This window comes from Macaca mulatta, chromosome 6 (assembly GCF_049350105.2).
Source record: "Macaca mulatta isolate MMU2019108-1 chromosome 6, T2T-MMU8v2.0, whole genome shotgun sequence".
Lineage (NCBI taxonomy): Eukaryota > Metazoa > Chordata > Mammalia > Primates > Cercopithecidae > Macaca > Macaca mulatta.
The window spans coordinates 151213099-151239067 of record NC_133411.1 but is presented as its reverse complement, the minus strand read 5'-3'; positions in this window follow the sequence as shown (position 1 = coordinate 151239067).

The following is a 25969-nucleotide window of genomic DNA, read 5'->3' as shown; positions in this document are numbered from 1 at the left end:
AATCCCAGCACTTTGGGAGGCCGAGACGGGTGGATCACGAGGTCAGGAGATCGAGACCATCCTGGCTAACACGGTGAAACCCCGTCTCTACTAAAAAATACAAAAAACTAGCCGGGCGAGGTGGCGGGTGCCTGTAGTCCCAGCTACTCTGGAGGCTGAGGCAGGAGAATGGCGTAAACCCGGGAGGCGGAGCTTGCAGTGAGCTGAGATCCGGCCACTGCACTCCAGCCTGGGCAACAGAGTGAGACTCCGTCTCAAAAAAAAAAAAAGAAAAAAGAAAACATTTATTTTAATTACTTTATCTTTAAAAATATGTGGCTGGGCAGGGTGGCTCACGCCTGTAATCCCAGCACTTTGGGAGAATGAGGTGGACAGATCACAAGGTCAAGAGATCAAGACCATCCTGGCCAACATGGTGAAACCTCGTCTCTACTAAAAATACAAAAAATTAGCTAGGTATGGTGGCGCCTGCCTGTAGTCCCAGCTACTTGAGAGGTTGAGGCAGGAGGTTGAACCCGGGAGGCGGAGGTTGCAGTGAGCCGAGATGGCGCCACTGTACTCCAGCCTGGTGACAAAGCAAGACTCCATCTCAAAAAACAAAACAAAACAAAACAAAACAAAAATGTATTACAAAGGGTATACAGGGAATTCTTTGCATTATTTTTGCAACTTTTCTATAAAACAAACTATTTCAAAATAAAGTTTAAAATATATATGACAGGCCAGGCACTGTGGCTCATGCCTGTAATCCCAGCATTTGAGAGGCTGAGGTGGGCGGATCACAAGGTCAGGAGACTGAGACCATCCTGGCTAACATAGTGAAACCCTGTCTCTACTAAAAATACAAAAAATTAGCCGGGAGTGGTGGTGGGTGCCTGTAGTACCAGCTATTCAGGAGGCTGAGGCAGGAGAATGGCGTGAACCCGGGAGGTGGAGCTTGCAGTGAGCTGAGATGGTGCCACTGCACTCCAGCCTGGGCTACAGAGCGAGACTCCATCTCAAAAAAAACCAAAAAACAAACAAGCAACAAACAAACAAACAAATATATACATAAAACACACAAAAGTAATATGTGCCTATAGTAAAATTTTTTTTTTTTTTTTTTTTTTTTTTTTTTTTTTTTTGAGACAGAGTCTCACTCTGTCGCCCAGCCTGGAGTGCAGTGGCACGGTCTCAGCTCACTGCAACTTCTGCCTCCTGGGTTCAAGAAATTCTCTGCCTCAGCCTCCCAAGTAGCTGGGATTACAGGCACCCACCACCACGCCCGGCTAATTTTTTGTATTTTTAGTAGAGATGGGGTTTCACCATCTTGGCCAGGCTGGTCTTGAACTCCTGACCTCGTGATCCACCCGCCTCGGCCTCCCAAAGTGCTGGGATTACAGGCGTGAGCCACTGCGCCCGGCCAGTAAAATATTTTTAATAATACCACATTAGATACAGTAGAAAATAGACACCTGGCCAGGTGCAGCGGCTCATGCCTATAATCCCAGCACTTTGGGAGGCCGAGGCGGGCAGATCACGAGGTCAGGAGATCCAGACCATCCTGGCCAACATGGCGAAACCCTGTCTCTACTTAAAAAATACAACAATTAGCTGGGCAGGGTAGCATGCACCTGTAATCCCAGCTACTCAGGAGGCTGAGGCAGGAGAATCACTTGAACCTTGGAGGTGGAGGTTGTGGTGAGTGGAGATCACGCCACTGCACTCCAGCCTGGGTGACAGAGTGAGACTGTCTCAAAAAAAAAAAAAAAAGAAAAGAAAAGAAAATAGACACCCCTCACCTCACCAGCCCCAGCCCACTCTCAACATTAACTACTGTGAACAATTTGCTAGATATTAGACTTTTTCTTGTTTTCATTTCCTTTTTGAGACATAGTCTTGCTCTGTAGCCCAGGCTGGGGTGCAGTGGTGTGATCGTGGCTCACTGCAGCCTCCACCTCCCAGGCTCAAATGATCCTCTCACCTCAGCCCTCCAGAGTAACTGGGCCTATAGGAACATGCCACCATGTCTGGCTAATTTTTGTATTTTTTTGTAGAGACAGGGTTTCACCATGTTGCCCAGGCTGATCTCGAACTGCTGAGTTCAAGTGATCTACCCACCTTGGCTTCCCAAAGTGCTAAGATTATAGGCAAGAGCCACCGTGCCTGGCCTTTTTTTTTTTTTTTTTTTTGAGACAGAGTCTTGCTCTGTCACCCAGGCTAGAGTGCAGTGGCACCATCTCGGCTCACTGCAACTTAACACCTCCCAGGTTCAACCGACCCTCCTGCCTCAGCCCCCCGAGGAGCTGGGACTACAAGCACACCACCACGCCTGGCTAATTTTCTTTGTATTTTTAGTAGAGGTTTCACCATGTTGGCCAGGATGGTCTCAATCTTCAGACCTCATGATCAACCCACCTCGGCCTCCCAAAATGCTGGGATTACAGGCGTGAGCCACCACACCCGGCCTTGTTTTCGTTTTCTAACAATAACTAATGCCAGAAAGAATGCAATGAAAATGACACTCTCAAAATTGTTGATTGAAGTGCAAATTAAAATGGATCTTTTGGAAAGAAATTTAGCAATGTGTGTCAAAAACCATAAAAACATTCATACTCTTGGACCTACCAATTCCACGTCTAGGAATCTCTCCCACAAGGCCACCACTTTCTAAATAGAGTGCAACCATTTAAAATGATGCCACAAAGCAATAAGGAAGATGGTTACGACGATAATGTTAGTAGCACAAAAAAAAAATCAAAACAGGATATAAACATTTTACATATCCTCTAGTTACCAAGTTTTTTTAAAAAATTTCATGTTGTTTAGGTACATAAGACAAAGGAAATAAACCTAAATTGCTAACGGTATGTTAGGGAGATGGTATATGAGTGCTACTATCTATTAGGGAGGTGGTTTTTGAGTGACACTTTTTTTCTTTTCTCAATTATTTCATCTGTTGAGAGGCTCAGCACTGGGACTTTGCAGACAGATGCACAAACCTGATTGAGAAATCCATTTTCCACTTTCCACACGAGTATTGTTGAGGACATTACCTAGTCTCTTGGAGCCTCAGCTTCCTTATGGAGATCATGGGAGATTTTTAAAAATTACCCCCTGGGCCGGGCGCAGTGGCTCAAGCCTGTAATCCCAGCACTTTGGGAGGTCGAGACGGGCGGATCACGAGGTCAGGAGATCAAGACCATCCTGGCGAACACGGTGAAACCCCATCTCTACTAAAAAATACAAAACACTAGCCGGGCGAGGTGGCGGGCGCCTGTAGTCCCAGCTACTCGGGAGGCTGAGGCAGGAGAATGGCGTGAACCCGGGAGGCGGAGCTTGCAGTGAGCTGAGATCCGGCCACTGCACTCCAGCCTGGGCGACAGAGAGAGACTCTGCCTCAAAAAAAAAAAAAAAAAAAAAAATTACCCCCTAAACTTGCTGCAAGAATAAAAATCAGAAAACACATGGAAACTTTGGGTGCTTTTTGACCTGACACAGTAAGTAGAAGCTGTTATGCCGTTTTTCTATATTCACTGTGGTAGGTCACACTTCACAAAGCAAGGTTTAAATGCTGTGGTTTAAAAATGGGGATTAAAATTTTGATAACCCTCATTGTCCTCATCAGACCCTCTCTTAAGCCACTGCTTGGTCTTTTACTTTGAAAGAGATATTGCACAACCTGCATTAAAGTGACAAGGCTCCACCCCATTAACCAAAATAATGAATGGGAACAAGATCAGCAGATTGTAAAGTGCCTACAAATGGAAGGCAGCATAAGTCTGGTTTTTACTGGATGACCCTGAAGGGACAGTGGTTTAAACAACAGCCCAAGTTTAAGTACCGGGGGTATTTACATGAGGTGCAATAATATATTAAGCGAACACATTAAACGCAGCAGGGCAGGGGAGTGAAGATGGAACGTGGAGGGGTTGTATGTCACGAAAATCAACATTACTATTCCAATATCTGGGCCAAAGCTTCCAGGAGGAGGCAAGACTAGAGGGTAATGAGAACAAGAGTCATTACTCAGGATGCCTTAAGCCAATCAGAACAATTAATCGGGCCGGGCGCGGTGGCTCAAGCCTGTAATCCCAGCACTTTGGGAGGCCGAGACGGGCGGATCAGGAGGTCAGGAGATCGAGACCATCCTGGCTAACACGGTGAAACCCCGTCTCTACTAAAAAATACAAAAAACTAGCCGGGCGAGGTGGCGGGCGCCTGTAGTCCCAGCTACTCGGGAGGCTGAGGCAGGAGAATGGCGGGAACCCGGGAGGCGGAGCTTGCAGTGAGCTGAGATCCGGCCACAGCACTCCAGTCTGGGTGACAGAGCGAGACTCTGTCTCAAAAAAAAAAAAAAAAAAAAAAAGAACAATTAATCGGTCTACCTTCATCCAATTTATTGCAAGACTTAATAGGTTTGGCTCCACATCTCTTACTTTGGAGTTAATCAAAAGTGTCACTCTGAGCCCACGATTACAGGAAGTCTTCTTTTGAAGAGACCATTTAGAAACGAAAACTTAATGGCTGGGCACGGTGGCTCACCCCTGTAATCCCAGCACTTTGGGAGGCCCAGGTGGGCAGATCACATGAGGTCAGAAGTTTGAGACCAAACTGGCCAACATGGTGAAACCCCATCCCTACTAAAACTACAAAATTAGCAGGGTGTGGCTGCGCATGCCTGTAATGCCAGCAACTCAAGAAGCTGAGGCAGGAGAATCGCTTAAACCTGGGAGATGGAGGTTGTGGTGAGTCAAGATCACACCACTGCAGCCTGGCAAGAGAGCGAGACTTCATCTCAAAAAAAAAAAAAAAAAAAAAAAATTGGCCAGAAGCAGTAGCCCACACCTGTAATCCCAGCACTTTGGGAGGCTGAGGCAGGCAGATCACTTTGAGCCCAGGAGTTTGAGGTCAGCCTGAGCAACATGGCAAAACCCCATCTCTACTAAAAACATGAAAACTGGCTAGGCATGGTGGCTTGCGCCAATAGTCCCAGCTACTTGGGAGACTGGAGAGAGAGGATGGCTTGAGCCCCAGAGATGGAGGTTGCAATGAGCCAAGATTGTGCCACTGCACTCCAGCCTGAGTGACAGAGCCAGACCCTGTTTTATAAATAAATTAATTAATTAAATTAAATAATTTAATCCTCTTTTTTTCATGGGTGGGAGGAACAGGGTCTCACTCTGTTGCCCAGGCTAGAGTGCAGTGGTGCAATTACAGCTCACTACAGCCTCAAATTCCTGGGCTCAAATGATCCTCCCACCTCAGCTTCCCTAGTAGCTGGGACCACAGGTGCATGCCACCACACCTGGCTAATTTTTAAAAATTTATTTTATTTTATTATTTTTATTTATTTATTTATTTTGAGACGGAGTCTCACTCTGTCGCCCAGGCTGGAGTGCAGTGGTGCGATCTCTGCTCACTGCAAGCTCCACCTCCCAGGTTCATGCCATTCTCCTGCCTCAGCCTCCCGAGTAGGTGGGACTACAGGCGCCCACCACCACGCCCGGCTAATTTTTTGTATTTTTAGTAGAGAGGGGGTTTCACTGTGTTAGCCAGGATGGTCTCGATCTCCTGACCTCATGATCCACCCACCTCGGCCTCCCAAAGTGCCGGGATTACAGGTGTGAGCCACCGCGCCCAGCCAAAATTCTTTTTCTTTTATAGATGGGGTCTAGATATGTTGCCCAGGCTGGTCTGGAACTCCTGGGCTCAAGCATTCCTCATGCCTCAGCCTACCAAAGTGTTAGGATTACAGGCATGAGCCACTGCCCCCAGCCAAAATCCTCTTTGTGTAGCCCATCTCACCTCCCTTCCTAGTGAGAATTGCTGATTAAATAGGTATTTTTCCAGAACCTTTACTATTACTAATATATAAAATATATTCCCATAGGCATGCACACATGCAGCTTCTTTTTACATGAAAAAGATCAGCTCCTATTTCTCTGTTACTTGAATTTTCCACTTAATCATATGTCAAAAGCATCTTTCCATACCTGTACGTACAGGCATTTGGGGAGTGGCTACTGACCCTGACCCTGAGGCCAGATGGCTTGAAGCCCAGTTCCCTAACTCACCAGCTATGTGACTTTAGACAAGTTACTTAACATCTCTTTCCTGATTTAAAAAATATTCTAGTAGGCCGGGCGCGGTGGCTCAAGCCTGTAATCCCAGCACTTTGGGAGGCCGAGACGGGCGGATCACGAGGTCAGGAGATCGAGACCACCCTGGCTAACATAGTGAAACCCCGTCTCTACTAAAAAATACAAAAAACTAGCCGGGCGAGGTGGCGGGCGCCTGTAGTCCCAGCTACTCGGGAGGCTGAGGCAGGAGAATGGGGTGAACCGGGGAGGCGGAGCTTGCAGTGAGCTGAGATCTGTCCACTGCACTCCAGCCTGGGCCATAGAGCGAGACTCCGTCTCAAAAAAATATATATATATATATTCTAGTAATAGCAACCAGAGAATTGTTGAGAAGATCAAATGAGTTAATATTATAAATGTGCAAATATTCTAAAATACATAGAACTTTTAGACTAGTGTGTACACAGTAAGTGCTATATGTATTTGGCGATTGTTATAATCCACCTCGTTCTTTCCTTTACTGGCCATATAGTAGTCCACTGTGTGGATAAAATATAATTTATCAAGCCAGTCCCCTACTGATAGATTCATGGTGATTTCCTATTTGTCACTGCAGTGAGTTTTTTTGCTTTTGTTTTTGTTTTTGAGATGGAGTCTCGCTCTGTAGCCCAGGCTGGAGTACAGTGGCACAATCTTGGCTCACTGCAAGCTCCGCCTCCCGGGTTCACACCATTCTCATGCCTCAGCCTCCCCAGTAGCTGGGACTACAGGCATCTGCCACCATGCCCGGCTAATTTTTTGTATTTTTAGTAGAGACAGGGTTTCACCGAGTTAGCCAGGATGGTCTCGATCTCCTGACCTCGTGATCCACCCTCCTCAGCCTCCCAAAGTGCTGGGATTACAGACGTTAGCCACCGCGCCCGGCCCACAGTGAGCATTTTTTAACATAGACAACATGTAACATACTTGTATACATGTGCAACTATTAACGTAGTATAGTTTACAAAGCATTAAATTACTGCATCAAAGGTCACGCTCATTTTTTATGAGAGATGTTGCCAAATTTCCCTCCAAAAGGCTGCACTAATTTACATCCCCCCCAACAGCTTATGCATGCCTAGCTCCAGGCATCTTCGCAACTCTGGCAGTCAGGATCTTTGGCATCCTCGTTTCTGCACTTGCCTTCCCTAAATGAAACCTAAATCAAAACCACCAACAATGCATTTGTTAAAGTCCCAGGGACACCTAATCCCTTTGTTTTTTCTAAAGGGAATTAGACATTCGGTTCTTTGACAGGCCCTCAGTTGCCTGGACACAGCCCTGGGATGATTTTTAAAATATATAAATAAAACACACTTGCTGTTCCCTAACACTCTCCAGAGAAAGCTCGAGGGTGCCTGCGTGAGGCCTGGCCGCTCTGCTTTCTATCACGGGTGAAAGATTTTCAATAGCAGCTGGTGTTTTCCTGGGTGGAGATTAGAGCCAGCATTTGTGTATAAATATTATCCCAGGGCTCGATGGAGAATTAGGCTGGAAGCAGAGGCTGCAAAATCCCAGTTGCGTTGTTAAACAGGGGGGAGGTGAGCATCTTCAGCCTTTCCTGGTGCTTTCTTTAGAAAGGAGAAGTGTCCTAGCCCAGGCCCGCCCCATCAGGGCAGCTTCTAAAGAAAACAGACAGATGTAGAAGCCGGTGCAGAGCTTCGCTGGAAACCTGTACCAGGCAGAGGAGAAGCAGGGCAAAGGGAGAAGTGCATGGTCTGGGGGTCCAGGCTGGGGTTTTGTCACCGGTTCCTCAAGTTGGCAGCTGCCTGGTTCCCTGGACCATGGCTCCTGCCATGTCATGTATGACAAGATGACCACGGACTGAGATCTCCACAGTTCTGAGATACAGGGTGACTTTCTGCTTCGTGTGAGGACCCCTTCGAATCCAGTGGACCTGTGAAGCGAGGGGGGCCTCTGGCTCACCAGTGGCCTCCCAGAGGTCTGAGGCAGAAATGTCAGTAATTCCCAGGATGGCCCCTGCTAAGCTCCAGAAGCCCCGAAGCCATTCATCTTCCAAACTCGTTTTTCAGGCTCACTATTTTGTGGCTCAAAACCATTATTTTTGTTCTTCCACATCTCCGACCTCACATCATTCCCATGGACTCAGGTTGGAGTCCAAAGAGTCTCTAGAACAATGGATTCCATGGATCAGAACGAATCCCAAGGACCCCCTTCTCAGATCCATAAGGGAGAGAATAACTCAGATGATGATCTCAGGAACTCAGAGGTGGGCTAAGTTTCCCTGCTTGTTCAGTTTGCATGGGAGAATAAGCAGGAAGGAAAAGAGGCCCAGAGACCCAGGATCTCCATCCAGTTGATTAGGGGCAGCATATTGTACAAGAAAAGGAATTTGGAGCTGGACACATTTGGCTTCAAGTAAAGGCATGTAAGCTCATTGTGCCTGTTTCCTTTTCTCTGAGAGTTTAGGGCTAGCCACCCAACACCTAGCATACCATATGTTCAGTGCAGCCCATGTGTTCTAGACACCAAGGACACAGCAATAAGCAGACCAGTACCTGCCCTCGTGGACTTTATATTCCCAGTGAGGTGGAGACTATTAATAGTGTCATGCTTAATGCTGAGGAACCAAGGTTTATGGAGTGTGTTAACATGCCAATGAGGTCTGCAGCTCCTAAGTGGGCTCCATGGCTCGCTCTCAAACGACACCGCCCTGAACCATGAATATAAGTGATAGCTAACCAGTTCCACCGTGAAGCTAACAGAGCTGAAGCTTCAGGATCCCTGCTTGGATCAGCCCCTTCCAAGGTCTTGCAAAGGGCCCGGAAAGAAAAGCATCCATTGCATGGTCTTCGGTTTCTCTAACATTTGCCAATATCAAGTCTTTTAACCACAAGTGGAAAGACCACCATCTCTCTCCATTCCAGTCTCCCTTCTGCCCCTTCTCCCTTCCTGTTGTGTGATGTTAGAGTGGCCATGGGCATACAGGGATGCATGCACATGGAAGTTGAGTCGGTGGTACATTGAGTTTAGCAGATCGTTAAGCTGAGTTATTGCTAACCCTCCCAGGGTAGGAACAGCTCCCAGTAAAACCCCAGTAGCAAGTACCCCCCCACCCAGGTCCTGACACCTCATCAGAAGTTGTATCACGATATGAACATATCCTACAGTGCCCAATCCTGAAGGATGTGGTGGGGAAGAAGGAAGGTTTAAAATGCCTATAGTCAGATGCTCACCTGTGAGAAATGCTTCCCATTATTAGATGTGCAAAACAGGTGAAGAGTGAGTCAAAATAGAAGTTCTCTTCTGTCACAAATATACTCCATTAGGCCAGGCTTGGTGGCTCACACCTGTAATCCCAGCACTTTGGGAAGCTGAGGCGGGTGGATCACTTGGGATCAGGAGTGCAAGACCAGCCTGACCAACATGGTGAAACCCTGTCTCTACTAAAAATACAAAAATTAGCCGGGCGTGGTAGCGTGTGCCTGTAATCCCAGCTACTGGGGAGGCTGAGACAGGAGAATCGCTTGAACCTGGGAGGTGGAGGCTGCAGTGAGCAGAAATCACGCCGCTGCACTCCAGCCTGGGTGACAGAGCAAGACTCCGTCTCAAAAAATAATAATAATAAAAAAGACATATGCTCCGTTAACACATGCATTTAATTGTACTGCACCTTAGATTCTTTTTCTTTTTCTTTTTTTTGGGATGGAGTCTCGCACTGTCACCCAGGCTGGAGTGCAGTGACACGATCTCCGCTCACTGCAACCTCCACCTCCCGGGTTCACGCCATTCTCCTGCCTTGACCTCCCGAGTAGCTGGGACTACAGGCGCCCACTACCATGCCTGGCTAATTTTTTGTATTTTTAGTAGAGATGGGGTTTCACCGTGTTAGCCAGGATGGTCTGGATCTCCTGACCTCGTGATCCACCCGCCTCGGCCTCCCAAATTGCTGGGATTACAGGAGTGAGCCACCGCGCCCAGCCCACCTTAGATTCTTGTTTCATTTTTGGTGGGAATCACACAAAACTGAATTTACTAAAATTACTCTGAGGGACACAAACACGTAGTAATACTACAGATAGAGTCTCTGTCATCCAGGCCAGAGTGCAATGGTGTCATCTGGCTCATGGCAACCTCCCCCTCCCAGGTTCAAATGATTCTCCTGTCTCAGTCTCCCAAGTAGCTGGAATTACAGGTGTACACAACCACACCTGGCAATTTTTGTATTTTTTGTAGAGACGGGGTCTCTCCATGTTGGTTGGGCTGGTCTGGAACTCCTGACCTCAGATGATCCGCCCTCCTCAGCCTTCCAAAGTGCTGGGATTACAGGCGTGAGCCACCGTGCCCAGCAAAATACTCTTTCTGGGTGTGTCTGTGAGGGTGTTTCTAAAAAATATTAGCTTTTTTTTTTTTTTTTTTGATACAGGGTTTCACTCTGCAGCCTTCTTTACCTACCGGCCTCAACTGATCCTCCCACCTCAGCCTCCTGAGTAGCTGGGAATACAGGCTGCGCCAGCACGCCTGGCTAATTTTTGTATTTTTTGTAAAGACGAGGTTTTGCCATGTTGCCCAGGCTGGTCTTAACCTCCTGGGCTCAAGTGATTCGCCCACCTCAGCCTCCCAAATTGCTGGGATTACAGGTGTGAGTCACTGTACTGGGGCCAACATCAGCATTTGAATCAGTAGACTGAGTAAAGATCGCCCTCACTAGTGTGGACTGGCATCCTCCAATCTGTTGAGGACCTGCATGGAGTAAAAAGGCAGAGGGCAAGTTAATTCTCTCTTCTGGAGCTGTGACATGCATCTTCTCCTGCCCTTAGACATCTGCACTCCTGGTTTTGAGGTCTTCAGATTTAGACTGGGACTTACACCATTGCTCTATGTTCCTCTGGCCTTTGGGCTTGGAATGGAACTCCACCACCGGCTTTCCTGATTCTCCAGCTTACAGATGGGCAAGGTCTCACTCTGTCGCTCAGGCTAAAGTGCAGTGGTGCGATCTCGGCTCACTACAACCTCTGCCTCCTGGGTTCAAGCCATTCTCCTGCCTCAGCCTCCTGAGTAGCTGGGACTACAGGTGTGCACCATCATGCCCAGCTAATTTTTGTACTTTTGTAGAGATGGGGGTTTCACCATGTTGGCCAGGATCATCGCGAACTCTTGACCTCAGGCGATCTGCCCATCTCAGCCTCCCAAAATGCTGGGATTACAGGTGTGGGCCACTAAACTCAGCCTCTCTCTATATCTTATTGGTTCTGTTTCTCTGGAGAACCCTAAATAATACAGGATAGGAGGGAGACATATCCCTCTTGAACCTTCAGATTTTTAAACAAGTTAATAATTAAAGGTACTTGGCACTATGCTTGGCACAAGTTAGCTATTGTTATTATTGGTTGTTTTTATTGTCAGTTAATTAAATCAATTAACTCTAAAATTGAAAAGGTAGGACCTAATGTTTTGTGTTTGTTTTGGATAATAGTCCCTAACACTTATCAGTGCCAGGGCTGTCATGAACTAATGCTTTTAAAACTTCCTGCATCTCTATGAGGTAAATACTGGTCTCATCCCCATTTTGCAAATACAGAATCAGAGGCACAGAGACGTTAAATAATATACCTTTGGTTGGCCGGGCACGGTGGCTCACGCCTGTAATCCCAGCACTTTGGGAGGCTGAAGCGGGTGGATCATGAAGTCAGGAGATCAAGACTATCCTGGCTAACACGGGGAAACCCTGTCTCTACTAAAAATCCAAAAAAAAAAATGAGCCAGGCGTGGTGGCGGGCACCTGTAATCCCAGCTACTCAGGAGCCTGAGGCAGGAGAATGGCATGAACCCGGGAGGCGGAGCTTGCAGTGAGCCAAGATCGATCGCGCCACTGCACTCCAGCCTGGGCGAAAGTGGGAGACTCTCTCAAAACAAACAACAACAAAAATAGATTAATAATATACCTTTGGTCACGCTGCCAATGTGGCACAGGCCAGCATTAACACCCAGACCAGGTGACTCTAAAGCCCAAATACAGAGTGGCCTCCCTAGCCCACCTCCCCTGTATGTTAGGAGGCCCTAGCATTTTTTCACCCGTAATGTGTGCACCTCCAGTGAACTTCGTGCATAGCAGGGCAGTCAGCAGGGAGCCCAGAGTGTGAGGCAGGGAAACACCGTCACTGCAGATGTGATTGTAGCAGGATAGCCCTACTGGGCTGACTGACCAGCCAGAAATTAAGAGGGAAGGGAGGTAAGGAGGGAACTGGGAAGTAAGTAACGTATGTGAAGGCCAGGCGTGGTGGTTCATGCCTGTAATCCCAGCACATTGGGAGGCCGAAGCAGGCAGATGACCTGAGGCCAGGAGTTCGACAGCCTGGCCAATATGTGAAACTCCATCTCTACTAAAAATACAAAAATTAGCCAGGCGTGGTGGCAGACGTCTGTAATCCCAGCTTTTCGGGAGGCTGAGGTAGGAGAATCGCTCAAACCCAGGAGGCAGAGGTTGCAGTGAGCCGAGATCACACCACTGCACTCCAGCCTGGGTGACAGAGTGAGACTCTATCTCGAACAAAAAAAAAAAAGAAAAAGAAACACATGTGAAGCATCTACTATATATGTCTGAATACAGGTCCAACCATTCCTCTCCTATCATCCCAACTACCCTGTGTTATCCTGATCCCCACTTCTCAGTGGAGCAGGCAGGTCGGGGGAGATCATGACGCTCCTGGGCAGTGGGGCCTGGAAACAGCCTCTTGGGGCTCACTGCTCTCTGAAGACAAGAGCATCTCCCAGTGCTCCCCTCCCTCCTTCCCTCTGCCACCGCAGACCTTCCTTGGGCTTGTGCAGCCTTTAGGCAGACACACAGCACAGCTCAACTCAACGGCCCTCAGTGGCCACTGTCCTGCTGGAGAATCTCTGGGGATGGGTCTCAGGAAGTTTCCTAAGTCTGCCTGCCAAAGCAGGGACCCTTCCCCACAGAGAGAGAGGGGTGGGTTAGCCTCTGAGTTCTGCTGCACGTAATGCCATGGACCCAGGACCCTAGAGGCACCTTTATCAGCTAAATCTGCTTTAGAATCTCCATTCCAGGAACACTAAACACACACCTGGGGCATATGCTACCTTGGCCTCTGGGTGACCCTGAAGAACAGCTGTGACCTTCACCTGCCTTGGATGCAGGAATGAGGTAATCCACATAAACATCTCCAACTGCTAAGGGCTACTGGCAACAGCCACCTGATAAAAGTCTTGTCTCCCAGCACTTTGGGAGGCTGCGGTGGGAGGATCACAAAGCCAAGAGTTTGAGACCAGCCTGGGTAACATTGTTAGACCCCGTCTCTAAAGAAAAAAAAAATTAATTAGTGGTGCACAGTGATATATGCCCGGAGTCCCAGCTACTGGGGAGGCTGAGATGGGAGGATTGCTTGAGCCTGGGAGCTTGAGGCTGGCTACAGCAAATGGGGATCACACCACTGCACTCTAGCCTGGGTAACAGAGCAAGACCCTATCTCAAAAAAAAAAAAAAAAAAAAAGCCTTGCCACTTTATAGCTGTGACCTTGAACACATCACTTGGTCTCTTTGATTCACAGTTTCCCTATCTATGAAATAAGGATTAAGAACTAATCAATGTTTCTGTAAAATAAAGGATGATTCTCCACCCCTACCCTAGATAGCAAGTACCTTGAAGAGAAGGACAAATGTGACCTTCAAGGTACCTTTTTTTTTTTTTTGAAATGGAGTTTTGCTCTTGTTGCTCAGGCTGGAGAGCAGTGGTACCATCTCGGCTCACCACAACCTCTGTCTCCCAGGTTCAAGCAATCGTCCTGCCTCAGCCTCCCAAGTAGCTGAGACTACAGGCATGCGCCACCATGCCTGGCTAATTTTTGTATTTGTAGTAGAGACAGGGTTACACTATGTTGGCCAGGCTGATCTTGAACTCCTGACCTCGTGATCCGCCTGCCTGTGCCTCCCAAAGTGCTGGGATTATAGACATGAACCACTGTGCCCGGCTTTCAAGGTGTCTTCTTAACAGGGTGCTTTATTCCAAAGAAGGGGCTAATTGAAGGCAAAACTGCGTAGTGCAAAACGATATGTGTTATGGGTCATCCAGATCTGAATTTGAATCCTACCTGTGCTACTAATATTAAGGAACCTCTCAGAGCTTGGTCATTACTGTTAGTATAAAACTAACTAGGGCCAGGCGCAGGAGTTCGAGACCAGCCTGTGCCAACATGCGAAACCCCATCTCTACTAAAAATACAAAAATTAGCCAGGCATGGTAGTGCATGCCTGTAGTCCCAGCTACTCGGGAGGCTGAGGCACGAGAATCACTTGAACCCAGGAGGCAGAGGTTGCAGTGAGCCAAGATCACACCACTCCACTCCAGCCTGGGCAACAGAGCGAGACACTATCTCAAAAAAAAAAAAAAAAAAAAAAAATTAGCCAAGTGTGGCAACATGCTTGTAATTCTACCTACTTGGGAGGCAGAGGTGGGAGCAGTGCTTGAACTCAGGAATTTGAGGCTATAGTGAGTGGGGATCACGCCACTGCACTGCAGCCTAGGCAAAAGAGCAAGACTCTGTGTCAAGTAACAGCAGACTAGGTCCACAATAGACTATTCAAAAGTTCAAAGAATTTTGCAAATATGCAAAGATAACACCACCAATTTGTATTTTCAGGGACTCACCCCTTTTCTGGTTGTTCCAGGAAAGGTTTTATGAGCCTCCTTTTTAATTTTTTTCATTGTGGATATGGAAGTGGTTCCATTAGCCAAGATGTATGAATTTTTAACAACTCCCTCCCCCCAAAAATGATCCATTCACATAAATGAATCTTAATCTTCATTTTATATTGATAAGCTTCAGGGCTGACACAAATTTTTTTTTTTCTTTTAAAACTGTTTTGTCATTCTGAGAACTCGATGGTTTTTGCAAATACCCTTTTGAGGGAGTCAGGTCTTTCCACTGTGAAAGAAAAATGTGCCATGTCCAAAAGTGTGTTTTTAGCAGCATGGCATTCCTCCAGGCAAAGAGGCAGAGCAATCTCTTTAAATCTTGAAGATCTGAAGTGGAAACTTCATCCACCGTCTTTGTCCTGGGCCAAAAAGACAAAAACCCACCCTCTACCAGGGAAGTTTTTAGGAAACAAGTTCTGGTTTTCTCTACAAACGATTCTGTCTTCCTTTAGAAAGAGCTCAGCTATGTGGGACTAACCCTGTTGTAACATCTGTATTCAATCTGCATCTGCACAGAAAGGTTTGCTTAGGGAGCATCTCCAGGTACAGGGAGAAATGGGCTGGATGAGATGAACCAGAAGGAGAAAGACAAACCAGGAGGCAGAACACCAGCATTCTAGCATTCTGTTCTTCACCTTACCACTTGCTAGCTGCACTTTGGCATGTCTCTTAACCTCCCTGAGACTCAGTTTCCTTATCTGGAAAACGGAGATAAAAACACCTTTCCTCTCTACTGCAAGAGAGTTGTTCCTTCCCAACCACCTTTACCCAAGCAGAGAACTGCTACCACTCTGACCCAGCTGTGACCCAATTTACACAGATAAAATAATGACCAAGTAGTGCAGGGGTTGCAAACTCAAGTGTCTGATGCAAAAATGAGTGAATGACGTGTAGCCGATACTGTCAGTGCCTCACCCAGATCCCTCTGCAAGTCGTGAGCCCCTCTGAACATCAGTGTAATTCCAACTGCCCAAACCTTACACCTCCTATGCTGTGTCCCTTTACTACCACCACCAGGGACTCAGTAGACCTTAGCCAATGACCTTGCCTCAGGCCAAGAAAACTCCGGAGTTCCCTGTAGGCTCAGGCTGAAGTTACCCTCCAAAGGCCTTTGCATGAAATTGCACCTTTACTTGGTTTCTTCCCCTTTCCAGTCCCAATTCCCTCACTCCCTTGTCAGCTTCTGCTATTTCAGGGTCTGCCCTTGGGTAACCCAGCCTAAGATAAAAGACCTGGGAGTTGGCCAGGTGCGGTGGCTCACGCCTATAATCCCAGCACTTTGGGAGGCCGAGGCAGGTGGATCACAAGGTCAGGAGTTCGAGACCAGCCTGGTCAATACGATGAAACCCCATCTCTACTAAAAAACACAAAAATTAGCCAGGCGTGGTGGCACATGCCTGTATTCCCAGTTACTCAGGAGGCCAAGGCAGGAGAATTGCTTGAACCCGGGAGGTAGAGGTTGCAGTGAGCTGAGATTACGCCACTGCACTCTAGCCTGGGCAACAGAGTGAGACTCTGTCTCAAAAAATAAATAAATAAAAAGACCTGGTAGTTCATGCCACACCTAAAGGCAGCAGCTGTTGTTCAGCTCCAGCCTATCCAACCATGTGAAGATGTAGGTGCAATGTTTCCAGACATTCTGATGTTTTAAGAGAGTCTAGAGACGTGCATTTTGAAGTAAAACTGCCAATTTTTTTTTTTTTTTTTTTTTAGATGGAGTCTCGCTCTGTCGCCCAGGCTGGAGTGCAGTGCCGCAATCTCGGCTCACTGCAACCTCCACCTCCCGGGTTCATGCCAGTCTCCTGCCTCAGCCTCCCGAGTAGCTGGGACTACAGGCGCCTGCCACCACGCCCGGCTAATTTTTCGTATTTTTAGTAGAGATGGGGTTTCACCGTGTTAGCCAGGATGGTCTCGATCCCCTGACCTCGTGATCCACCTGCCTCGGCCTCCCAAAGTGCTGGGATTACAGGCGTGAGCCACCATGCCCGGCCAAAACTGCCAATTTTTAAGTGATGGCCATTTAATTTTTTAAAAACTTCACACACTATGCAGACCAAATTAAACACATCTGTGGATCAAGTCCAGCAATTTCTAAGTACCAAGTGCCTAATATGTATTTAATATGCTGGTCCCAAGTGCTTTGCATGTACCATCTCATATAATCCTCACAACATATCCTGTGAGACAGACATTATCCCCATTTAACAGAAAAGGAAACTGAGACAAAAGAAAGGTTAAGTAACTTGCATAAGTTCATATTGCTAGGAAGTAGCAGAACTGATTTTCAAACCAAGTTTGGTCTGATGGTAAAGCCTGTGCTCTGAACCACTGAGTGGCTCTGCCTTCCCATCCCGGAGGGGAATCAGAAACTTAGGTCAATAAGTCACCCAACATGTCGGATGGGAAGAGGGACGAGTGGGGAGCAGAAAAGCTTTAAGCACAATGGGCGTTAGATCATTGTCCATAACTGTGACAAACTGAGGACAGTGCAAATGCCCAGGAGGAGAAAATAGTTACACAAATGATGGTTCACGGAATTCTGTGCTCTCATTTTAAACAATAATTAGGAAAACTATACAGGAAAATATCTATGATACAATGCTGAGTGAAAAACACAGACACAAAATCATACTGACCACAAAGTTGGCAGGCTTTGGATGGAATCAGACCTGGGTTTGAATCCCAGCTCTGCCAACTATGACTACAGGACCCCTCAGAGCCTCCGTTTCTCCAACAGAGTAATGAGGATAATATTTCTCCCTTCTAGAGTTATTGCAAGGATTCGGTGAAAAATATGTAAAAGGTTTTAGCACAATCCAGGCCCATGGTGAAAGAGCTCACACCATGTGCAGATGTGTGTAGCAGCAGGGATAAAGATGAGAAGAGATCCCAGGCAAATGGGCAGGGTCATTTAAGACACTGAAACATTATGAGAGTTTTCATTTTTTTCATCTAAGGTTGTTACAATATCTCAACAAAGTATACAAACATAAATGAGGGCTTTGAATTAGAGTGATACAATTAAGTAAGTTTCCTCTAATTGACAACCCTGCCCTTGTCACTCATCCTGGGAGGTACTGTGCTTACAAGTATGAGATCGGCTCTTAGGGTAATTTACACAGAAATCGGAAATTACCAAGCCTCTGTAGCTTCCCCTCCCCAAGAGCATGCAACTCTTTAGCCCTGCCTATTACCTGTTTTCTTTTTTTTTTTTTTTTTTTTTTTTTTGAGACGGAGTCTCGCTCTGTCGCCCAGACTGGAGTGCAGTGGCCGGATCTCAGCTCACTGCAAGCTTCGCCTCCCGGGTTTACGCTATTCTCCTGCCTCAGCCTCCCGAGTAGCTGGGACTACAGGCGCCAGCCACCTCGCCCGGCTAGTTTTTTGTATTTTTAGTAGAGACGGGGTTTCACAGTGTTAGCCAGGATGGTCTCGATCTCCTGACCTCGTGATCCGCCCGTCTCGGCCTCCCAAAGTGCTGGGATTACAGGCTTGAGCCACCGCGCCCGGCCGCACCTGTTTTCTTAATGAAATCTTCCATAAAGGCCGGGCGCGGTGGCTCAGGCCTGTAATCCCAGCACTTTGGGAGGCTGAGGCGGGTGGATCACAAGGTCAGGAGTTCGGAACCATCCTGGCCAAGATGGTGAAACCCCCATCTCCACTAAAAATACAAAAATTAGCCAGGTGTGGTGGCAGGCACCTGTAATCCCAGCTACTCGGGAGGCTGAGGCAGGGGAATTGCTTTAACCTGGAAGGCAGAGGTTGCAGTGAGCCGAGATCACGTCACTGCACTCTAGCCTGGGTGACAGAGCAAGACTCCATCTCAAAAAAAAAAAAAAAGGAATCTTCCACATAAAACCAGGGCAGGCAGTATCGAGGAAGGGAGGCTGAGGATGAAGGGCAAAGTCAAAATGCAAAACCATCATAATTAACATTTTGTTTAGAGATGCTTTCAGAGATTTTGAACCTTAGTCCCAGAACCATTAGACACCCTTCGGCAAACCACAGGGCTGTCCACCAGGGTGTGAGCCCCAGTTCCTTCATTCGCTGTGAAACGTGCACCTCGCCTACAGGTTCTCGCTGCTTGGGTTCCGGAACCAGGCTACAGCAGGCCCCATACAGCGGGTGGGGTGTGTTCAGTCAGAGGCAGATGACCAGGACAGGGCTCGATTGTTTCGAGACAGTTATCGGTGGAGACAGGCTCAATTATTTTCATTATATGGAATCAACAGAGACAGGCGGCATAATGCGTCTCAGTCAGAGAGGCAAAGGTTAAGGTGAGGGAAAGAGGGGGAACCAAGGGAGGCCCTCCCAGGCCCACCGTGACCACTGAACCATGATACCAGGGAGGGTGAGTGAGAAGGGGATGATGTCGGGTGTGTGTCTGGTCCTGCTCTGCTGGACCCAGCATGAACCCCTGGAGAGCTGAGGGCATTTCCTGTGTGAGTGACTCTAAAAGCATCCAGACAAGGCAGGTGTGGTGGCTCACGCCTATAATCCCAGCACTTTGGGAGGCCAAGGCTGGTGGATTGCTTGAGCCTAGGAGTTCGAGACCAACCTGAGCAACATGATGAAACACTGCCTCCACTAAAAATACAAAAATTAGCTGGGCGTGATGGTGCGTGCCTGTAGTTGCAGCTACTCAGGAGGTCGAGGTGGGAGAATCACTTCAGCCTTCGAGGTGGAAGTTGCAGTGAGCCAAGATCATGCCCCTGCTCTCCAGCCTGGGCAACAGAGCAAGACCCTGTCTCAAAATAAATAAAAAAAAATAAAAGCTTCAGGTGGACAGAGCCTCAAGAAGACCCCATCTGAATGGTCCAGCACTGGAGGGCAGAGTACCCTAAGCCCTCTTCTCTTGCCTTCCCACCCCTTTACCCTTTTCCTCTCCATAAATAACCACCAGTGTTATTAAGGGTTTGCTGCATGCAAGGCACAGTGCTGAATACCTGGCACATTTTTTTTTTTAGATAGGGTCTTGCACTGTTGCCCAGGCTGGAGTGCAATGGCATCACAGCTCACTGCAGCCATGACCTCCCTGACTCAAGCCATCCTCCGCCTCAGCCTCCTGATTATCTAGGACTACATGCACACACAACCACACCCAGCTAATTTTTGTATTTTTTGTAGAGACAGGGATCTCTCTATGTTGTCCAGGCTGCTCTTGAACTCCTAGGATCAACTGATCTGAACACACGTTATTTCACTCTCTCAGCAAACCTGTCAGTCAGGCACTGTGACGATCTCATTTGACAAATGAAGAAATTGAGGCTCAGAAAGGGTTACAGGACTTGCCCAAGCCAGTAAGGGGCAGAATCAGCAAAACCAGGTCCGTTGAGCCCAGAGCCCACGCTCTCCACTACAATCTTCCTCTTTCCTTCTTTTTTCTTTCTCCTGTTTACTGCTTATCCTCTGCACAAGACAAAGGCCTCTCCCTCACCCCAAGCCAGGCCCTGTACCTGTGTGGGTTTGGGGGCTGCTCAGTGAGGCCCCTCAGGTAGAGGAGTTACTGTTTCTGAGATTTCTCAAGAACAGGAAACTTCCCCTTGCTGCCTGCAATAAATCTAAACCTTCCTTCCTTTGTGATTTCACCCCGGGAGCAACACTCCAGCATGACTCATCACTGGGCCGGCAGGAGATCTCCTCTGGAGACTGGAGGTGACCTTGGCCGGGCACTCACATCCTGTGCCTGTTTTCCCGTTTGTCAAGTGGACAGCCCCAGCCTCCCCACCAGGCTTGATGTGAACTATTGGGCTGAACACAAAGCTTGTAGAAAATAGTTTTTGAAACAGAATCTAAAATACCGACAATTGTCTAACTACAGCCTGTGTCCCACAGACCAAACCAGGATCTAAATCCTTCCCAACCTTAATCCTGGCTGCAAGAGTTCTCCTGCACTCCTACTGCCTTCTTGGTGTATGGTCGAACTAGGATTACTGGAAAAAAGAAAGCTGACAGGGAAAATAAACCGTTTTCCAGCTGCGATGGGTCACTCCTCCTTCGGCTCCCCCATCACCCTATATTATAAGCACTTAGTACTAACATCAGCTAACATTCATGAAACTCTGATTGAATATGCAAATGTATATTGTTTTGTTCTGGCAGGGCACGGTGGCTCATGACTGTAATCCCCAGCACTTTGGGAGGCCAAAGCAGGTGGATCATCTGAGGTCTGGAGTTTGAGACCAGCCTGGCCAACACGGTGAAACCCCGGCCCTGCTAAAAATACAAAACTTAGCCAAGCATGGTGGTGCATGCCTGTAATCCCAGCTACTCAGGAGGCTGAGGCAGGAGAATCGCTTGAATCTGGGAGGCGGGGCTGCAGTGGGCCAAGATTGCGCCAGTGCACTCCAGCTTGGGCAACAGAGATTGTCTCAAAAAGAAAAAAAAATAATAATATATATATATATATGTAGTTTTTCTCATGTAACCCCTTATTACTAGACCCACTTTGCAGATGAGAAAAATAAGTTTCAGACTGGTTGATTATAGAAACTCAAAGGTCACACACAGCTAGCAGGTGTCAAAGCCCAGATTCAAGACCGGGCCTGTCAATCTCCACACTGTACTGCCCTCACTTCGTTTTAAAATTACAAATCCCAGTACTTTCTAGCCATCTTCTCTGACTTTTTTTTTCTTTTTGAGATGGACTTTCGCTCTGTTGCCCAGGCTAGAGTGCAATGGTATAATCTTGGCTCACTGCAACCTCCACCTCCTGGGTTCAAGCAATTCTTCTGCCTCAGCATCCCAAGTAGCTGGGATTACAGGCATGCGCCACCATGCCCAGGTAATTTTTTTGTATTTACTAGAGACATGGTTTCACCATGTTGGTCAGGCTGGTCTCGAACTCTTGACCTCAAGTGATCCACCCGCCTCGGCCTCCCAAAGCGCTGGGATTACAGGCGTGAGCCACCATGCCTGGCCCCTTCACTTCATTTTTCTGCATAGTTTCTATGCTCTTGGTAAGAAATTAACAGTCACAACCCTCCTTTACCCAGGTAGAATGTAAATCAATGTGGGCGGGGATTTCTTGGTGTTTGGCCACTGCTTTATCCCCTCAGTGCCTAAAACAATGTCTGACACGTAGTATCAGCAAATATTCAAAGTATTCAATAAATATTTTGGCCAAAACAAATTAATTTGGCCTAAAATTCTCATTAGCTATTTTTGACTGTCCTTTCTACTAGATTCTAAATTCAACAGCATTTTCTTCATCTCAGTCCCCATAACTGCCCCACCCCATCCCTCCCCGTTTCGAGTTTAGAATGACACTTTGAACATACTAAAATATGATTTGATATTGCAATGTGATTTGGGGGTGGTCTGCTGTTTGGGGAATTCATTCTCCTCTCCACTCCCCAAAACAAACAAGCACTCAGTAGAAAACTGTCTTAGGAAGGGTGGAAAATGTCTAGCAATTTCTCATCTTATCCCCGGGTTAGGTTCCTCCGGTCCCTGCTCCCTGAGGCTGATGGACAGGCAGGCAGGACAGCCTGATCCATCGACGCAAAGGTGCCCTCCTCCGCTCGTTTGCTGCTGTGTTTCTGAGTCACATCTTCCCTGGGCTGTGGGAAAGTGTTCAGTGTGTGGCTTCACAAACTGCAGTGCAGCAGGGAGAGCGGGCAGTTGGAAATGATACGGAAAAGAAAGGATCTAATTAAGCAGAGTAGGTGATAGTGTTGGGAAGAAAAAGCAAGCAAGTGGCAATTTGGATATTTGCCTGCAAATAAAAGAGATGACTGTCGTTTTCTCCTCTGGCTCCTGTTTGCTCTATAAATCTCAGTTCACAAATCCAAGTGTTTTAATTATCGCTATATAATACAACATGCTGTGCTGGGCCTATCTTAGGGAAATTAAAACAAAGGAGGGGGGCAGAGGGATTCAGGCTACCCGTTCTCCCGTTTCTCTTGTTTACAATAATCTGAAGGTGTTTCTCCCCGCTTCTGCCATAAACACAACATGGGGTTTTCCAGTATTAACCATATCACCTTCCTCCACTCACAAAAAGGAAATTCAGGCCCTAAGCTGTTGTCAACCATGCAACTCAGTTGCCAGGTGTCACATTGCCCACTGTTGCTGTTTAATCCCCAAGAAATCAAAAGAACCAGGTCATGAATGAAATGCCAGGTCCAGCTCAAAAAGGAGAGTCCCTAGTGGGAAGCAGCATGATGATTAAAACTAGCATTTGAATATCACCTTTGCTACATACTAGCTGTGTGGCCTTGGGTAAATCATTTAACCTCTCTGAGTCTCACACTTCAAAGAAAAAAACAGTGACAGCAGGATTAAATATGTAAGACTAAAAAGCACTTAGCACAGTGCTCAACACATAATCAGTGCTATGCAACACAGTCCCATCTCCAGTCTTTATCTTTGCCATTTCAAATGCCTACATTAAGCTTTTCCCAGAAAGCTGCATGGTTCACTCCTTCCCTTCTACCTTATCAGTGAGACTTCCTTACCCTAAATAAAATAGTAGTCCTCCCATCACACACACTGCATTTCCCCTTACACGCTTCATTTTTGTCCATAACAAAGTACTCCTTGACATTTTATATACATACACATACATTCATGTGTGGCTTAACGACTGGGGTAAGTTCTGAGAAATGCTTCATTAGGCGATTTCATTGTTGCGCGAACATCATAGAATTAGAGCGTACTTACTTAAACCTAGATAGTATAGCCTACTACAAACGTAGGTATACCATACAGCCTATTGCTACTAGGCTACAAACCTATACAGCATGTTACTGTACTGAATACTGTAGGCAACTGTAACATAGTGATAAATACTCGTGTATCTAAACATAGAAAAGGAAATGCACTGCACTAAGCTAAGACATTAGGATGGCTATGACATCACTAGGCAACAGAAATTTCTCAGCTCTATTATAATCTTATGGACCACCGCCGTATGTGCAGTTCATCATTAACCGAAGTATCATTATACAGCCCACGACTGTACACATATATATTATGTATAGACATACACACATATACATACACTTACATATATATAAAATTATTTTGTTAGGGCATCTTCCTCACCTAAACTTCAAGAAGGCAGAACTTGTGTTGACCACTATATTTCCAATGCCTGTAATGGTAGAGCCTGGCATGTAACGGATGTTTAATAAATATTAACAGAACCAATAAATAGAAGCTATTTTTTCTGTAATAGTTGGAAGGGCCCTCATAGACCACCTAGGCTAAAGTTCTTCGCAGGCCAGGAAATTGAGACCAGGTGGCATCAGATGACCTGCCCTATGGTTCCAGCTTCCCCAGAACTGAGTGGCGGGGGGTAGGGACCCTGACTTCAGTGGCTTTGCTCTGCCTCAAGTCAGCCCATTCAGTGCCCACAGCAACTTAGCAGGTTGGTGCCCTGTGCTTCTCATCTGAGGAATGGAAATAAGCAGATGGCTCACCCTCCCAAGTGTCAGGATGTGGATGCCCAGTGACTGGCATTCTATACAAGCAAAAAGGACAGGTGGAGACACAGAAGTCCACTCTGGAAATCCATCAACAAATGTCCTCAGAATTGAGGAAATGCAGACAGCTGCAGCACAAAGGAGCTAAAGGTCACTGCTGTTCTCTCTCAAAATCCACTCGCATCAAGGACCCTCTTGGCTTTCTGCATGATTGAAGGCAAGCAACTGTAGTCTCATTTCGGGGGTGCCTGGATGACCTCCTCTTGCACAAACACAGGGGATCCTGTGGGGAGAAATGCCAACCCCAGCTCCATCATTTCTAGGTGCATGACCTCTCTGGGTACCAACTTTTCGTAGCTTAGGATCAAAGGAGAAAACACGTGCACAGCACCTGGCACAGCGCATGGCACATTGCAGGCACATGAAATCATTAGCTGTTACGAACCGCACGTTTAATATTCAAAGTCAACCCTCCATACATCTCACCAGCTCTTACCATTGCCCCTTAGAGCTGGGAATCTGAATAGAAGGGCTTGCATTGGACAGGGGCTATTCGGCCTTAGAAATGCAACTCCAGGTAATTGTTTAAAGGAGCCCATTTTCCTATTCAAGTAGAGTGAAAAGAACTCACACTCCACCTCAGTCCCCAAGCCACTCAGGACCTCATAAGGCTGGCAAAGGGAAGAGTCCAGTCTGAGAGCATTGGCCACTTAACTCTATTCCCAGAAAGTGGGGTCCGACCCAGAGCTCTCCAGAAGGTGAGGTAACAAGACCCAACAAAAATATCCTGTGTTCTCTTCACCACCTGTCTCCGCAAGCGAGTAACAAGACGAAGTGTTAAAGAGAGACACCACCAGTAATCAGAATGTGGTAACTAAATGAGGCTTGTGTCTTCCACTTAAAATGTGCAAGCTGGTCTGGTTCCTCAGCCTCTCTGAACCTGCTTCCTCAACTGTCTAAACAGAAAAGCAACCTCCACCTCCTGGGACTGGTGAAAGGATGAAATGAGAGAATTCTGTTCAACGGTGTCTGAGACATTAGCTGCTGCTTTTAGTTCAAGAAGCCCAGTGCAGCCTATGCCGGAATAAGCATTAATTGCTCCAAAAGAACACTCTGTACAGCAAAGGCAGCCCTTTCCTAGACCACAGACCACACCACTCCAACATGGGCCACAGGTTGGGAGCAAACACTAACTCCACCAGAGGCTTCCTGAAATCATACAAGCAAGAGGGGTGAAAGTAGGAGGGATTCGGGTGCAAAAAAGCACAGGTAGAAACTGAGACACAAACAGCTTCTGAAAAGGGGGTACCCGGCTGGAAGTGGTGAGGGAATTTCCCCCACGAAAAAACTTGGACTTGGCAATCATTGCTTTGGACTTCCCAATGTAAAATGCCACTTTTGATGACTTGGGGATTCTAGAATGTTCCGGTCGCTCACTGATTTACAAATAAAAGGTCTGGGATGACCTAATCCTGCGTGGTGTGTTCCAAGGGCACCCAAGGCGTTCCAAGAGCTGGTGACTTTCGGCTCACGTAACCTGGGCCTCAGTTTCCCTCCAGACCCTAACGAAGGCGCTAAAGGCTATTGCCTCTACAGGGAGGCTGAGAGGCTAAACCCGGACGGCGCGCTAAGGCGCTCCCTAGACACAGCACGGAGCTCCCCGCGCGCGGTTCCCATTCGCTCCCGGAGAGAAAGGCTGCGCGCGGGCTCACACCAAAGCCCAGGACCTTCCTCCGCTGCAGCTGTAGAAAAAATAATCATAAGAAAG